The sequence below is a fragment of the Oryctolagus cuniculus genome, unplaced genomic scaffold, assembly GCF_964237555.1.
Source record: "Oryctolagus cuniculus unplaced genomic scaffold, mOryCun1.1 SCAFFOLD_56, whole genome shotgun sequence".
NCBI lineage: Eukaryota > Metazoa > Chordata > Mammalia > Lagomorpha > Leporidae > Oryctolagus > Oryctolagus cuniculus.
The window spans coordinates 762,080-775,713 of record NW_027208224.1 but is presented as its reverse complement, the minus strand read 5'-3'; positions in this window follow the sequence as shown (position 1 = coordinate 775,713).

The following is a 13,634-nucleotide window of genomic DNA, read 5'->3' as shown; positions in this document are numbered from 1 at the left end:
TTGTAATGAATTTTTTGATGTGAGCTTTGGTTTTGAGGCTGGCATATTGAGTTCAGGTCACCAGAGGAAGGTTCTTTTTCAATCAGGGCACAGCTGTTGGCATGCTCCAATTCTGGCTTGCTGTCATTGTTTTGGGTGCCTCAGCTGTCTTTTGGTTTCTTGAGTGGCAATTTACTAAATGTTTTCTGGATCTTAGTTGGTTTTGCCTTCTTCCTTCCCAAATATTGTATTCTGACACGATGCAACCAATAGTTTGGACAGAGATGCCATTATGAATTAAAAAACATTACAAATAGGCCTTTGAAGCTTAGAAATCTACAGGTAACATAACCAAGGTGAGTTTTTATGTTTTGCAAAATCAAATGGAATACTTTGGCTGAGGTCACAGATATATATTGCCTCCAAAGTGAGTTTCACTGCGATTTTCTGGTTAATTCAGTCAGAATTCCACAGGCAGTCAGCAGGAGTGGTGGATGAATCTGGGAACAGCCGGTTTCCTTGCGACTCAATCAAGCCCAATATCATTATGGATTCTTGCATTTCTTTGGCTTTTTTCTCATTTTACTTATTTATCATGGTTTGTAATGAATTTTCTGATGTGAGCTTTGGTTTTGAGGCTGGCATATGGAGTTCAGGGTTTTGGAGGAATACTCTTTTTCAAACAGGGCATAGCTGTTGGCCTGCTCCAAATCTGGCTTGCTGTCATTTCTTTGGGTGCCTCAGCTGAATTTTGGTTTCTTGAGTGGCAATTTCCTAAATGTTTGCTGGGTCTGAGTTGGTTTTGCCTTCTTCCTTCCCAAATTTTCTTTTCTGATGGCATGCAAACAAGAGTTTCGGCAGAGTAGCCATTATGAAATAAAAAACACTACAAATATGCGTTTAAAGCTTAGAAATCTACAGGTAATACGACCAAGGTGAGTTTTTGTGTTTTAGAAAATCAAATGGAACACTTTGGCTGAGGTTACAGATAGTAATTGCCTCCAAACTGAGTTTCACTGCGATTTTCAGGTGAATTCCGTCAGAATTCCACAGGCAGTCCGCTGGAGGGGTGGATGAATCCGGGAACAGCCGGTTTCCTTGTGACGAAATCAAGCTGAATATCATTATGGATTCTTGCATTTCTTTGGCTTTTTTCTCCTTTTTCTTATTTATCATGGTTCGTGATGAATTTTCTGATGTGAGCTTTGGTTTTGAGGCTGGCATATGGAGTTCAGGGCACAAGAGGAATGGTCTTTTTCAAACAGGGCACAGCTGTTGGCCTGCTCCAATTCTTGCTTCCCGTCATTGTTTTGGGTGCCGCGGCTGACTTCAGGTGAATTCAGTCACAATTCCACAGGCAGTCAGCTGGAGGGGTGGATGAATCTGGGCACAGCCGGTATCCTTGCGAATAAATCCAGCCCAATATCATTATGGGTTTTCTGGGTCTGAGTTGGTTTTGCTGTCTGCCTTCCCAAATTATCTTTTCTGATGCCATACAAACAAGAGTTTGGGCAGAGTAGCCATTATGAAATAAAAACCACAAGAAATAGGATTTTGAAGCTTAGAAATCTACAGGTAGCACGACCATGGTGAGTTTTTGTGTTTTGGAACATAAAATGGAACGCTTTGGCTGAGGTGACAGATATTAATTGCTACCAAACTGAGTTTCACTGCGATTTTCAGGTTAATTCAGTCAGAATTCCACAGGCAGTCAGCTGGAGGGGTGGATGAATCTGGGAACAGCCGGTTTCCATGCGAATAAAACAAGCCTAATATCATTATGGATTCTTGCATTTCTTTGGCTTTTTTCTCATTTTTTATTTATCAAGGTTTGTAATGAATTTTCTGATGTGAGATTTGGTTTTGAGGCTGCAATATGCAGTTCAGGGCACTGGAGGAATGGCCTTTTTCAAACAGGGCACAGCTGTTGGCCTGCTCCAATTCTGGCTTGCTGTCATTGTTTTAAGTGCCTCAGCTGACTTTTGGTTTCTTGAGCAGCAATTTCCTGCATGTTTTCAGGGTCTGAGTTGGTTTTGCCTTCTTCCTTCCCAAATTTTGTATTCTGACGCCATACAAACAAGAGTTTGGGCAGAGCAGCCATTTTGTAATGAAAAACACAGCAAATAGGCATTTGAAGCTTAGAAATCTACAGGTAACATGACCAAGGTGAGGTTTTGTGTTTTGGAAAATCAAATGGAACACGTTGGCTGAGGTGACAGATATAAATTGCCTCCAAACTGAGTTTCACTGCGATTTTCAGGTGAATTCAGTCACAATTCCACAGGCAGTCAGCTGGAGGGGTGGATGAACTGGGAACAGCCGGTATCCTTGCGAATAAATCAAGCCCAATATCATCATGGATTCTTGCATTTCTTTGTCTTTTTTCTCATTTGTCTTATTTATCATGGTTTGTAATGAATTTTCGGATGTCAGCTTTGGTTTTGAAGCTGCAATATGGAGTTCAGGGCACCGGAGGAATGGCCTTTTTCAATCAGGGCACAGCTGTTGGCTTGCTCCAATTCTGGCTTGCTGTCATTATTTTGGGAGCCTCAGCTGACTTTTGGTTTCTTGAGTGGAAATTTCCTAAATGTTTTCTGGATCTTAGTTGGTTTTGCCTTCTTCCTTCCCAAATTTTGTGTTCTGACGGCATACAAACAAGAGTTTGGACAGAGTAGCCATTATGGAATGAAAAACACAACCAATAGGCGTTTGAAGCTTAGAAATCTACAGGTAACACGACCAAGGTGAGATTTTGTGTTTTGGAAAGTCAAATGGAACACTTTGGCTAGGTGACAGATATTAATTGCCTCCAAACTGAGTTTCACTGCGATATTCAGGTTAATTCAGTCAGAATTCCACAGGCAGTCACCTGGAGGGCTAGATGAATCCGGGAACAGCCGGTTTCCTTGCGACTAAATCAAGCCCAATATCATTATGGATTCTTGCATTTCTTTGGCTCTTATTTTTCTCATTTATCATGGTTTGTAATGAATTTTCTGATGTGCGCTTTGGTTTGTAGGCTGGCATATGGAGTTCAGGGCACAAGAGGAATGGCATTTTCAATCAGGGCATAAGTGTTGGCTTCCTCCAATTCTGGCTTGCTGTCATTGTTTTGGGTGCCTCAGCCGATTTGTGGTTTCTTGAGCGGCATTTTCCTAAATGTTTTCTGGGTCTGAGTTGGTTTTTCCTTCTTCCTTCCCAAATTTTGTATTCTGATGCAATATAAACAAGAGTTTGGTCAAAGTAGCCATTATGAAATAAAAAACACAACAAACAAGCATTTAAAGGTTATACATGTACAGAAAACACGACCAAGGTGAGTTTTTGTGTTTTGGAAAATCAAATGGAACACTTTGACTGAGGTGACAGATATTAATTGCCTCCAAACTGAGTTTCACTGTGATGTTCAGGTTAATTCAGTTGAATTCCACAGGTAGCCAGATGGAGGGGTGGATGAATCTGGGAACAGCCGGTTTCCTTGTGACTGAATCAAGCCCAATATCATTATGGATTCTTGCATTTCTTTGGCCTTTTTCTCATTTTTCTTATTTATCATGGTTTGTAAGGAATTTTCTGATGTGAGCTTTGGTTTTGAGTCTGCAAGATGGAGTTCAGGGCACCAGAGGAATGGCCATATTCAATCAGGGCACAGATCTTTGCTTGCTCCAATTCTGGCTTACTGTCATTGGTTTGGGTGCCTTAGCTGAGTTTGCTTTCTTGAGCGGCAAGTTCCTAAATGTTTTCTGGGTCTGAGTTGGTTTTGCTTTCTTCCTTCAAATGTTGCTTCTGACGCAATACAAACAAGAGTTTAGACAGAGTAGCCATTATGAAATAAAAAACACCACAAATAGGCATTTGAAGCTTAGACATCTACTGGTAACATGACCAAGGTGAGTTTTTGTGTTTTGGAATATATAATGGAACACTTTGGCTGTGGTGACAGATATTAATTGCCTCCAAACTGAGTTTCACTGCGATTTTCAGGTTAATTCAGTCAGAATTCCACAGGCAGTCAGCTGGAGGGGTGGATGAATCTAGGAACAACCGGTTTCCTTGCGACTAAATCAAACCTAATATCATTATGGAATCTTTCATTTCTTTGGATTTATTCTCATTTTTCTTATTTATCATGGTGTGTAATGAATTTTCTGATGTGAGCTTTGGTTTTGAGTCTGGAAGATGGAGTTCAGGGCAGAAGAGGATGGTTCTTTTTCAATCAGGGCACAGCTCTTTGCTTGCTCCAATTCTGGTTTAATGTAATTGGTTTGGGTACCTCAGCTGACTTTTGGTTTCTTGAGCGGCAATTTCCTAAATGTTTTCTGGGTCTGAGTTGGTTTTGCCTACTTCCTTGTCAAATTTTGTATTCTGACGCAATACAAAAAAGAGTTTGTTTAAAGTAGCCATTATGAAATAAAAACCACAACAAATAGGCTTTTGAAGCTTAGAAATCTACAGGTAACACGACCATGGTGAGTTTTTGTGTTTTGGAAAATCAAATGGAACACTTTGGCTGAGGTGACAGATATTAATTGCTTCCAAACTGAGATTCACTGTGATTTTCAGGTTAATTCAGTCAGAATTCCACAGGTAGTCAGCTGGAGGGGGGGATGAATCTGGGAAGAGCTGATTTCCTTGAAACTAAATCAAGCCCAATATCATTATGGATTCTTGCATTTCTTTGGCTTTTTTCTCATTTTTCTTATGTATCATGGTTTGTAGTGAATTTTCTGATGTGAGCTTTGGTTTTGAGTCTGCAATATGGAGTTCAGGGCACAAGAGGAAGGTTCTTTTTCAAACAGGGCACAGCCATTTGCTTGCTCCAGTTCTGGCTTGCTGTCATTGTTTTGGGTGCCTCAGCTGATTTTTGGTGTGTTGAGTGGCAATTTCCTAAATGTTTTCTGGGTCAGAGTTGGTTTTGCCTTCTTCCTTCCCAAATTTTGTATTCTGACGCCATACAAACAAGAGGTTGGACAGAATAGCCATTATGAAATAAAAAAAAAACAGAAGAAATAGGAGTTTGAAGCTTAGAAATCTACAGGTAACACGACCAAGGTGAGATTTTGTGTTTTGGAAAATCAAATGGAACACTTTGGCTGAGGTGACACATATTAATTGCCTCCAAACTGAGTTTCACTGCGATTTTCAGGTTAATTCTGTCAGAATTCCACAGGCAGTCAGCTGGAGGGGTGGATGAATCCGGGAAAGATGGTTTCCTTGCGACTAAATCAAGCCCAATATCATTGTGGATTCTTGCATTTGTTTGGCTTTTTTCTAATCTTTCTTATTTATCATGGTTTGTAATGAATTTTCGGATGTGAGCTTTGGTTTTGAGGCTGGCATTTTGAGTTCAGGGCACCGGAGGAATGGTCCTTTTCAAACAGGGCACAGCTGTTGGCCTGCTCCAATTCTGGCTTGCTGTCATTTTATTTTGGGTGCCTCAGCTTATTTGTGGTTTCTTGAGCGGCAATTTTCTGAATGTTTTCTGGGTCTGAGTTGCTTTTGCCTTCTTCCTTGTCAAATTTTGTATTCTGACGCAATAAATACAAGAGTTTGGGCAGAGTAGCCATTATGAAATAAAAAACACAACCAATCGGCGTTTGAAGCTTAGAAATCTACAGGTAACACGACCAAGGTGAGTTTTTGTGTTTTGGAAAATCAAATGGAACACTTTGGCTGAGGTGACAGATATTAATTGCCTCCAAACTGAGTTTCAATGCGATTTTCAGGTTAATTCAGTCAGAATTCCACAGGCTGTCAGCTGGAGGGGTGGATGAATCCGGGAACAACCGGTTTCTTTGCGACTCAATCAAGCCCAATAGCATTATGGATTCTTGCATTTCTTTGGCTTTTTTCTTCGTTTTCATATTTATCATCGTTTCTAATGAATTTTCTGATGTGAGTTTTGGTTTTGAGGCTGCAATATGGAGTTCAGAGTAACGGAGGAATGGTCTTTTTCAAACAGGGCACAGCTGTTGGCCTGCTCCAATTCTGGTTTGCTGTCATTCTTTTGAGTGCCTCAGCCAATTAGTGGTTTCTTGAGCGGCAATTTCCTACATGTTTTCTAGGTCTGAGTTGGTTTTGCCCCCTTCCTTCCCAAATTTTGTATTCTGACGCCATAGAAAGAACAGTTTGGGTAGAGTAGCCATTATGAAATAAAAAACACAACACATAGGCATTTGAAGCTTAGAAATCTACAGGTAACATGACCAAGGTGAGGTTTTGTGTTTTGGGAAATAAAATGGAACACTTTGGCTGAGGTGACAGATATTAATGGCCTCCAAACTGAGTTTCACTGCGATTTTCAGGTTAATTCAGTCAGAATTCCACAGGCAGTCAGCTGGAGGGGTGGATGAATCCGGGAACAGCCCGTTTCCTTGCGACTAAATCAAGCCCAATATCATTATGGATTCTTGCATTTCTTTGGATTTTTTGCATTTTTCTTATTTATCATGGTTTGTAATGAATTTTGTGATGTCAGCTTTGGTTATGAGGCTGCAATATGGAGTTCAGGGCACCGGGGGAATGGTCTTTTTCAATCAGGGCACAGCTGTTGGTCTGCTCTAATTCTGGCTTGCTGTCATTGCTTTGAGTGCCTCAGCCGATTTGTGGTTTCTTGAGCGGCAATTTCCTACATGTTTTCTGGGTCTGAGTTGATTTTGCCTTCTTCCTTCCCAAATTTTGTATTCTGACGCAATACAAACAAGAGTTTTTGCAGAGTAGCCATTTTGTAATGAAAAACATAGCATATAGGCGTTTGAAGCTTAGAAATCTACAGGTAACACGACCAAGGTGAGGTTATGTGTTTTGGATAATAAAATGGTCTGAGGTGACAGATATTAATTGCCTCCAAACTGAGTTTCACTGCGATTTTCAGGTGAATTCAGTCAGAATTCCACAGGCAGTCAGCTGCAGTGGTCGATGAATCCAGGAACAGCCGGTTTCCTTGAGACTAAATCAAGCCCAATATCATTATGGATTCTTGGAATTCTTTGGCTTTTTTCTCATTTTCCTTATTTTTCATGGTTTGTAATGAATTTTCTGAAGTGAGCTTTAGTTTTGAGGCTGCAATATGGAGTTCAGGGCACCGGAGGAATGGTCTTTTTCAAACACGGCACAGCTGTTGGCCTGCTCCAATTCTGCCTTGCTGTCATTGTTTTGAGTGCCTCAGCCGATTTGTGGTTTTTTGAGCGGCAATTTCTTAAATGTTTTCTGGGTCTGAGTTGGTTTTGCCTTCTTCCTTCCCAAATTTTCTATTCTGACGCAATACAAACAAGAGTTTGTTTAAAGTAGCCATTATGAAATAAAAAACACTACAAATAGGCGTTTTAAGCTTAGAAATCTACAGGTAACACGACCAAGGGGAGTTTTTGTGTTTTGGAAAATACAATGGAACACTTTGGCTAGGTGACAGATATTAATTGCCTCCAAACTGAGTTTCACTGCAATATTCAGGTTAATTCAGTCAGAATTCCACAGGCAGTCCGCTGAAGGGGTGGATGAATCTGGGAATAGCCGGTTTCCTTGCGACTAACTCAAGCCCAATATCATTATGGATTCTTGCATTTTTTGGCTTTTTTCTCCGTTTTCTTATTTATCATGGTTTGTAATGAATTTTCTGATGTGAGCTTTGGTTTTGAGGCTGGCATATTGAGTTCAGGGCACCGGAGGAATGGTCTTTTTCAAACAGGGCACAGCTGTTGGCCTTCTCCAATTCTGCCTTGCTGTCATTGTTTTAAGTACCTCAGCCGATTTGTGGCTTCTTGAGCGGAAATTTTAAATGTTTTCTGGACAGAGTAGCCATTATGAAATAAAAAATACAACTAATAGGCGTTTGAATCTTAGAAATCTACAGGTAACACGAGCAAGGTGAGTTTTTGTGTTTTGGATAATAAAATGGTCTGAGGTGACAGATATTAATTGCCCCCAAACTGAGTTTCACTGCGATTTTCAGGTTAATTCAGTCAGAATTCCACAGGCAGTCAGCTGGAGGGGTGGATGAATCCAGGAACAGCCGGTTTCCTTGCGACTAAATCAAGCCCAATATCATTATGGATTCTTGCATTTCTTTGGCTTTTTTCTCATTTTTCTTATTTATCATGGTTTGTAATGCATTTTCTGATGTCAGCTTTGGTTTTGAGGCTGCAATATGGAGTTCAGGGCACCGGGGCAATGGTCTTTTTCAAACACGGCACAGCTGTTGGCCTGCTCCAATTCTGGCTTGCTGTCATTGTTTTGAGTGCCTCAGCCAATTAGTGGTTTCTTGAGCGGCAATTTCCAAAATGTTTTCTGGGTCTGAGTTGGTTTTGCCTTCTTCCTTCCCAAATTTTGTATTCTGACGCCATACAAACAAGAGTTTGGGCAGAGTAGCCATTATGAAATAAAAAACACTACAAATAGGCGTTCGAAGCTCAGAAATCTACAGGTAACAGGACAAGATGAGGTTTTGTGTTTTGGCAAATAAAATGGAACACTTTGGCTGAGGTGACAGATATTAATTGCCTCCAAACTGAGTTTCACTGCGATTTTCAGGTTAATTCAGTCAGAATTCCACAGGCAGTCAGCTGGAGGGGTGGATGAATCTGGGAACAGCCAATTTCCTTGCGACTCAATCAAGCCCAATATCATTATGGATTCTAGCATTTCTTTGGCTTTTTTCTCATTTTTCTTATTTATCATGGTTTGTAATGAATTTTCTGATGTGAGCTTTGGTTTTGAGGCTGCAATATGGAGTTCAGGGCACAAGAGGAAGGTTATTTTTCAAAAAGGGCACAGCTGTTGGTTTGCTCCAATTCTGCCTTGCTGTCATTGTTTTGGGTGCCTTAGCTGACTTTTGGTTTCTTGAGCGGCAATTTCCTAAATGTTTTCTGTGTCTGAGAGGTTTTTGCCTTCTTCCTTCCCAAATTTTGTATTGTGACGCAATACAAACATGAGTTCAGACAGAGTACCGATTATGAAATAAAAAACACAACAAATAGGCGTTTGAAGCTTAGAAATCTACAGGAAACATGACCAAGGTGAGTTTTTGTGTTTTGGAAAATCAAATGGAACACTTTGGCTGAGGTGACAGATATTAATTGCCTCCAAACTGAGGTTCACTGCGATTTTCCGGTTAATTCAGTCATATTTCCACAGGCAGTCAGCTGGAGGGGTGGATGAATGCAGGAACATCCGGTTTCCTTGCGACTAAATCAAGTCCAATATCATTATGGATTCTTGCATTTCTTTGGCTTTTTTCTCATTTTTCTTATTTGTAATGGTTTGTAATGCATTTTCTGATGTGAGCTTTGGTTTTGAGGCTGGCATATTGACTTCAGGGCACAAGAGGATGGTTCTGTTTCAATCAGGGCACAGTTGTTGATTTGCTCCAATTCCGGCTTGCTGTCATTGTTTTGGATGCTTCAGAAGATTCGTGGTTTCTTGAGTGGCAATTTCATAAATGTTTTCTGTGTCTGAGTTGGATTTGCCTTCTTATTCCCAAATTTTGTATTCTGATGCAATGCAAAGAAGAGTTTGGACAGAGTAGCCATTATGAAATAAACAACACAACAAATAGGCATTTGAAGCTTGGAAATCTACAGGTAACAAGACCAAGGTGAGTTTTTGTGTTTTGGAAAATAAAATGGAACACTTTGGCTGAGGTGACAGATATTAATTGCCTCCAAACTGAGTTTCACTGCAATTTTCAGGTTAATTCAGTCAGAATTCCACACGCAGTCAGCTGGAGTGTTGGATGAATCCGGGAACAGCTGGTTTCCTTGCAACTAAATCCAGCTCAATATCATTATGGTTTCTTGCATTTCTTGGCTTTTTTCTCATTTTTCTTATGTATCGTGGTTTGTAATGAATTTCCTGATGTGAGCTTTGGTTTTGAGGCTGGAATATGGAGTTCAGGGTACCGGAAGAATGGCCTTTTTCAATCAGGACTCAGCTGATTGCCTGCTCCAATTCTGGCTTGCTGTCATGGTTTTGGGAGCCTCAGCTGACTTTTGGTTTCTTGAGTGGCAATTTCCTAAATGTTTTCTGGGTCTGAGTTGGCTTTGCCTTCTACCTTCCGAAATTTTGTATGTTGATGCAATACAAGCAAGATTTTGGACAGAGTAGCCATTATGAAATAAAAAACACAACAAATAGGCGTTTGACGCTTTGAAATCTATAGGAAACATGACCAAAGTGAGTTTTTTTGTTTTGGAAAATAAAATGGAACACTTTGGCTGAGGTGACAGATATTAATTGTCTCCAAACCGAATTTCACTGCCATTTTGAGGTTAATTCAGTCAGAATCCCTATTCACTCAGCTGGGAGTTGTGGATGAATCTGGAAACAGCTGTTTACTTAGGAATAAATCAAGCCCAATATCACTAAGAAAACTTGCATTTCTTTGGCTTTTTTCAGATTTTTCCTATTTATCATGGTTTGAAATGAATTTTCTGATGTGAGCTTTGGTTTTGTGGCTGGCATATTGAGTTTAGGGCACAAGAGGAAGGTTCTTTTTCAAACAGGGCACAGCTGTTGGCGTGCTCCAGTTCTGCTTGCTGTCATTGTTTTGGATTCCTTAGCTGATTTGTGGATTCTTTTTCTGCAGTTTCCTAAATGTTTTCTGGGTCTGAGTCGGATTTGCCTTCTTATTCCCAAATTTTGTATTCTGACGCAATACAAGCAAGATTTTGGACAGAGTAGCCATTATGAAAGAAAAAAAAAAAACACAATAAATTGCCCTTTCAGGATTAGAAGTCTACAGGCAACACGACTAAGATGAGTTTTTGTGTTTTGGAAAATGACATGGAACACTTCTGCTGAGGGGACAGATACTAATTCCCTCCAAATTGAGTGTGAGTGCGATTTTGAGGTGAATTGAGTCAGAATTCCAAAGTCAGTCTGTGGAAGGGGGGGATGAATCCGGAAACAGCCTGTTTCCTTCTGTCTAAATCCAGCCAAATACCACAAAGGACTCTTGAATTACTTTGGCTTTCTCAGATTTCCCTTATTTATCATTGTTTGTAATGATTTTTTTTTGTGTGCTTTGGTTTTGAGGCTGGAATATGGAGTTCAGGGCACTGGATTAATGGTCTAGTTCAATCAGGGCACAGCTGTTGGCTTGCTCCAATTCTGGCTTGCTTTCAAGGTTTTGGGTGCCTCAGTCCATTTGTGGTTTCTTGAGCGGCAATTTCCTACATGTTTTCTGGCTCTGAGTAGGTTTTGCCTTCTTCCTTCCCAAATTTTGTATTCTGGCGTAATACAAACAAGAGTTTGGACAGAGTAGCCATTATGAAATAAAAAACACAACAAATATGCGTTTGAAGCTTATATATGTACTGGTCACAAGACCAAGGTATGATTTTTTGTTTTCGAAATTAAAATTGAACACTCTGGCTGAGGTGACAGATATTAATTGCCTCCAAAACCGAGTTTCACTGCGATTTTCAGATTAATTCAGTTAATTCAGTTAGGATTCCACAGGCTTGCATTTTTTGGCTTTTTCTCATTTCCGTTATTTATCATGGTTTGTAATGAATTTTCTGATGTGAGCTTTGGTTTTGAGGCTGGAATATGGAGTTCAGGGTACTGGAGGAATGGTCTTTTTCAAACAGGGCACAGCTGTTGGCTTGCTCCAATTCTGGCTTGCTGTCATTGTTTTGGGTGCCTCAGCTCAATTTTGGTTTGTTGAGCGGCAATTTCCTAAATGTTTTCTGGGTCTGATTTGGTTTTTCCTTCCTCCTTCCCAAATTTTGTATTCTGACGCCATACAAACATGAGTTTGGGCAGAGTACCGATTATGAAATACAAAACACAACAAATGGGCATTTGAAGCTCAAAAATCTACAGGTTACATGACCAAGGTGAGTTTTTGTGTTTTGCAAAAAAAAATGTTACACTTTGGCTGAGGTCACAGATATTAATTGACTCCAAACTGAGTTTCACTGCGATTTTCAGGGTAATTCAGTCAGAATTCCACAGGCAGACAGCTGGAGGTATGGATGAATCTGGGGACAGCCGGTTTCCTTGCGACTAAATCAAGCCCAATATCATTAAGGATTCTTGCATTTCTTTGGCTTTTTTCTCTTTTTTCTTATTTATCATGGTTTGTAATGAATTTTCTGATGTGAGCTTTGGTTTTGAGGCTGGCATATTGAATTCAGGGCACAAGAGGAAGGTTCTTTTTCAATCAGGGCACAGCTGTTGGCTTGCTCCAATTCTGGCTTGCTGTCATTGTTTTGGGTGCCTCAGCTGATTTGTGGTTTCTTGAGCGGCAATTTCCTTAATGTTTTCTGGGTCTGAGTCGGTTTTGCCTTCTTATTCCCATATTTTGTATTCTGATGCAATACAAGCAAGATTTGGACAGAGTAGCCATTATGAAAGAAAAAAAAAACACAGAAATTGCCCTTTCAGGATTAGAAATCTACTGGCAACATGATCAACATTAGTTTCTGTGTTTTGGAAAATGACATGGAACCCTTCTGCTGAGGGGACAGATTCTAATTCCCTCCAAATTGAGTGTGAGTGCAATTTTGAGGTGAAATCAATCAGAATTCCAAAGTCAGTCAGTGGAAGGGGGGATGAATCTTTAAACAGCCAGTTTCCTTGTGTCTAAATCCAGCCAAATATCACTAAGAACTCGTGCATTTCTTTGGCTTTTGTCTCATTTTTCTGATTTATCATGGTTTGTAATGAATTTTCTGATGTGAGCTTTGGTTTTGAGGCTGGCATATTGAGTTCAGGGCACCGGATCAATGGTCTTTTTCAAACAGGACACAGCTGTTGGCTTGTTGCAATTCTGGCTTACTGTCATTGTTTTGCGTGCCTCAGCTATTTTTGGTTTCTTTATCGGCAATTTCCTACATGTTTTCTGGGTCTGAGTTGGTTTTGCCTTCTTCCTTTCCAAATTTTGTATTCTGACGTAATACAAACAAGAGTTTGGACAGAATAGCCATTATGAAATAAAAAACACAACAAATATGCGTTTGAAGCTTATATATGTACAGGTAACACGAGCAAGGTAAGTTTTTGTGTTTTCGAAAGTAAAATTGAACACTCTGGCTGAGGTAACAGATATTAATTGCCTCCAAAACCGAGTTTCACTGCAATTTTTTTGTTAATTCATTCAGAAACCAAAGACACTCAGTTGGGAGGTGTGGATGAATCTGGAAACAGCCGTTTACATGGCCATAATTCAAGCCCAATATCCCTAAGAACTCCTGCATTTCTTTGGCTTTTTTCTCATTTTTCTTATTTATCATGGTTTGTAATGAATTTTCTGATGTGAGCTTTGGTTTTGAGGCTGGCATATGGAGTTCAGGGCACAAGAGGAAGGTTCTTTTTCAATCAGGGCACAGCTGTTGTCTTTCTCCAATTCTGGCTTGCTGTCATTGTTGTGGGTTCCTCAGCTGAATTTTGGTTTCTTGAGTGGCAATTTCCTAAATGTTTTCTGGGTCTGAGTTGGTTTTGCCTTCTTCCTTCCCAAATTTTGTATTCTGACGCAATACAAACAAGAGTTTGGACAGAGTAGCCATCATGAAATAAAAAACAAAACAAATAGGCATTTGAAGTTTTGAAATCTACAGGTAAGAAGACTAAGGTGAGTTTTTGGGTTTTGGAAGACAAAATGTTACACTTTGGCTGAGGTGACAGATATTAATTGCCTCCAAACCGAGTTTCAC